The 4,676-nt window shown below is 31.1% G+C and overlaps 1 long non-coding RNA gene across 1 annotated transcript in view; it reads left to right on the top strand.

The window, feature by feature from the left end:
- LOC149133363 (uncharacterized) overlaps nucleotides 1–2,938 on the top strand; it is a 5,245-nt gene extending 2,307 nt beyond the window's left edge. The window contains exon 2 of the long non-coding RNA XR_016243772.1: nucleotides 2,466–2,938. This is a non-coding gene — a long non-coding RNA (uncharacterized LOC149133363). The remainder of the gene's footprint in view (nucleotides 1–2,465) is intronic.
- The last annotated feature ends 1,738 nt before the right edge of the window (nucleotides 2,939–4,676 follow it).

The following is a 4,676-nucleotide window of genomic DNA, read 5'->3' as shown; positions in this document are numbered from 1 at the left end:
ATTATTTGCTTGGATAAAGTGAATTTGTTTTATTTCTAAAGCGCAATCTTTTCTATATTTAATAATACTAACCCGAATTTCACGTGGACTAAGACACAAATCAGTAGCATCCCATTGTATTTGAGCAAATGGAATCGACATAAAACGTTACCATTTTGTCACTCACTTGATTTCAGCTTAAAGCTGCTACAAACAACATCTACACTAGTTAGGGTTTTACCTTTAACTTCCCCTAGATACACTTGTTTGTAGCTTTGGTCGAAATTCACAGGTAATTTCTTCGTCATTAAATGGTGTAAGTGATGAATAATTGCTAAGGTTATCTAATATATTTCTGATTCATTACTCTTTTACAATATTTTTCTTCGTCCTGTAAGCTTTTTAGATTTTTCATCTCATTCTTTTCAATTTTTTATAAACGCGACCCAATCTTTCCTTTACAATCTAGTTTGAGTTGATCTACCAATACATTTGTATACTTAATTTTTGTGAATAAAATTACATCTCTGTGAATAATAATGAAGAGATCTTAGATTATCGTAAAGGTAGGACGAACTTGTTTTTCATTTTTCAAGTTCGTCCTACGTTTACGATAGAAACTTTTTATCTTACAAACAATATGTATCGTAAACCATTCTTTATACAGCAAAAGGATGTTTTCGAACATCTGCTTCGTATTTAGGGTGAATGTTTCCGTCTTGCCATATCTCCATGGTCTCATTGTGGCGATTTGATACTTTCAGATAAAGTTTTCGTTTCTTTGTAGCGAAAATTTAAGTAAAATTTGAGAACTTCCTCTTGTGAGAGAACGTCATCAACAGAAATAGATGATTATAAAAATTCAAAAGCCATATAAATTTTTGTAAACATATTACTGCGTAAATTTTTAAAAGCAAAAATGTCACTATATTAATATCTTAAATGAATGGATTAGAATATGCTTAATACATAGAAAAAAAATCGAATAATAAGTATTGGTTCAAATTTTGGCGCAAGGCCAACAACTTCAAGGGAGGAGGTAAGTTGATTACATTGACCCCAGTGCTCAACTGGTGCCTATAATATCGGCTCCGAAAAGATCAAAGTAAAGTCGATCTTGATGGAATTCGAACTTACAACGTCAAGACGGATGAAATGCTGTCAAGCATTTTGCCTGGCGTGCTAACGATTTTGCCAGCTCGCAGCTTTATATTGAATAAGAAATATTACTAACATCTAACAAGTGGCTAATTGAAATTGTTTCAGTGGGTTTTGAATAAAGTTTAAGTCAATCATACATACATACATACATACATACATACATACATACATACATACATACACACACGCATACACATATATGTATATATTTACTTCTAATACAGGACAACATTTTTTCCACAAAAAATTTCATCAAAGTGGCCAGAATATCAAAATACCTTTAAAGGTGAAAATTATAAACAATTATAAAGAAGGGCAAAAGAAAAAAGATTTCTATGCCATAGAAATCTTTTTTCTTTTGCCCTTGTCTATATATATATATATATATATATATATATATAGATATATAGATAGATATGTAGCAGCTGCTTTCTCGCATACGAGCAAAGCCATTGCTAGAAAGAATCATTGAAATGAGTCATTGATGATGCAATGTGAGGCCCTTGTATCACTCTTGAGTGTGGCCAAAGATTTGCATATTGTATTGCATAATGCACAGCTGTGCTGGTTAGCAGAAGGAGCAGGTGCAACAGTATGGAGTCTTTTGACCCATTCTTTTTGACATGAAAGATATAATGATAATAATAATAATAATAATAATAATAATAATAATAATAATAATAATAATAATAATAATAATAATTATATATATATATATATATATATATATATATATATATATATATATATATATATATATATATATATATTGACAGGTCTGAGTAAACGTTAAAAACATATTAAAAACATATGTATATTTGGTCCTACAAATATAAGAACATGTGCTTTGTACATGTAGTAATGTTTATCTATTATACGTTTGAAGCTGATGATTCACACAGTTGGCATTTGGAGTTTCTCTTCCCACTACACGTAACAGTTCTGACGAATATAGACACGCGAATAAAAATGGATAGACGGAAATTATATGTATATAGATTCAGGTTTTAAATTGCGTTCATGTTGGTGGCATCATGTTCAATTATTTTAGGTGGTTATCTTGACCTCTGTACTTTGTCTGGTACTAATGATATTGATCTCTATTTATCAAATGCTAAATAGATCTCGTTGTAAAGGAATGCAACTCGTCCAGAATAATGCCAGAAGATATTTTAGTTCGATGCACCGATGACCCTACGACCATGCCTGCGTTCACTGTATACCTATTCTACTATATAGCATACAACAGATCGGGATGAGGTGGGGGGAACTGTAGTATACTGAATCTCTCACAAATCTGTATATTTTTAAAAATATATTTCCAGATATTTGCACTTCTAACCGTCTTCTCACTTATCTGCCGAGGATTAGAAGGAGCCTGGTGGGAGCAGCCTTTGCCGAGAAATCCTCTGTACTACCGCTGTCTCTTTGAATGTCAAGTTTGCTATGATATGTACGGTTATCACTTCGATTCTAATAAATGCGGGAATAACTGCGTGGAAACTGCTGGTAAAAGCATCGACGTCGGCTGCATCAATCCAGAATACCATCGAAGAACACCACAAGATTCACCCACACTCCATCTCAACCTACCCGAAGGTCTATAAATGAAAAACGGGAATATCAGCAAAAAGGAACCATAAAAAATATATTAATGATGTTCTTTGCTTAATGGTGAAACCCCTTATTTTATTTTCCTGATATATATATATATATATATATATATATATATATATATATATATAATAAATCCCTGAACGAGGTATAAACAGTAGCTGCACGACAACGTGAAGTATATTTGCCACTTAAATGCGGCTAACCACTAAGGCTGAATGCTACTGTAGCTTGTAACCCCAGGAGAACACCTTCTCCAGCTGGCTATTGACACACATTCTGTGCCCTATCAGTATTTGCAAAGGGATGTCTTCCATTTGCAAATACTGATAGGGCACAGAAAGTGTGTCAACAGCCAGCTGGAGAAGGTGTTCTCCTGCGGCTACAATCTACAGTAGCATTCGCCATTAGTGGTTAGCCGCATTTAAGCGGCAAATATACTTCACGTTATATATATATATATATATATATATATATATATATATATATATTATTACTTCTACTACGACCCAGTAGCCAACAGAAGAATTCAGCTACCAGTGCCATGTAAATCTTTTAAGAAAAACATGTGAACTTCCAGAACTGATATGAAAGTTTAATTTGATTTGTTTCAATTATTTTGCTTTCTCTTACTGCGTGGCCTATGTGTCTTAAAACCTATAACATATTTTGACAAAAATGTAAATATATTCTTTTTTTGTCCATGATAAATTTCTCAAAGCATTTTGTTCGTTTTGTTTTTCAATATAAATTTGTTTGAAACCTGTTAACTATTTCAATATATATATATATATAGGTTGAAAATATGTGGAAAACATATAAAAAGTGGAAGAGAAATGCCTTCATCTCACATAGTTTAATATCTTTTTATAAAGAATTTTAAAAAAATATATTCATATTTCATGGATGTCGTGATAGGTTTTCGCTACATAAATTAGCTTTTCAAGGGACATTGTGAAGTAATTATTTCTTGTGACCCCTTTGTCACAAGAAACGATTACTTCACAATTTAAACTGGTTGGATATCACGACATCCATAAAATATGAATATATCTAAAACATTTCTTGATAAAAAGATATTAAACTATGTGAAACGAAGGCATTTCTCTTCCACTTTCTATATGTTTTCAACATGTTTTCAAGTCATAATTTTGCCACGTTGTGTATACTGAATCTCCAGTATTTTTGCTCCTTTTATATCTATCTATCTATCTATCTATCTATCTATCTATCTATCTATCTATCTATCTATCTATCTATCTATCTATCTGTATATATATATATATATATATATATATATATATATATATATATATATACATATATATACATATATATACATACATACATACATACACACACACATAGTTTGTAAATAATATTTTAAAGTCATAAAATAAAAACTAATAATACAGGTGATGGTTAGTACTATTACCTGGAATTTCTACATTTCAGTGTTAGGACACCTTTTCGAGAAACTTACAGCGTTTTGGGATAATTTGATATGTAAAGTACACTGTCTTAAATAAATATACAATTTTAGCTTTGCTGTTTAGATATTTTTCAGATCATAGCAAGGATAATATTGTATTTTATAAGAAAAAAAATATACCTTGCATTGCAAATTGATCAGATAACGTTGGGTAGTACTCTCGTCATAAATAAATCAATCCGCATTGTCAGCATATGCATCGTTATTCAATTTAGACTGCCAGTTTTACTGTCTCCTAGTTTGTAATGTATATGCTACAAATATTTAACTATCATATAAGCTATTAATCTCTTTGTAAATAAATAGTGGTTATTTTTTCTCAGATGAAAGTCTTGCAAGACTAGAAACTGAACAGACGCTCCAGCGGCAAATAAAAAAAAAATCCTCATGATCAACATCATCGCCGTCTTCATTGTTATTATTTTTAGTG

Source organism: Octopus bimaculoides, chromosome 11 (assembly GCF_046866305.1).
Source record: "Octopus bimaculoides isolate indiv1 chromosome 11, ASM4686630v1, whole genome shotgun sequence".
NCBI classification, from domain to species: domain Eukaryota; kingdom Metazoa; phylum Mollusca; class Cephalopoda; order Octopoda; family Octopodidae; genus Octopus; species Octopus bimaculoides.
Note: the sequence above shows the minus strand (reverse complement) of the source record. Positions and strands in the feature narration are given on the sequence as shown.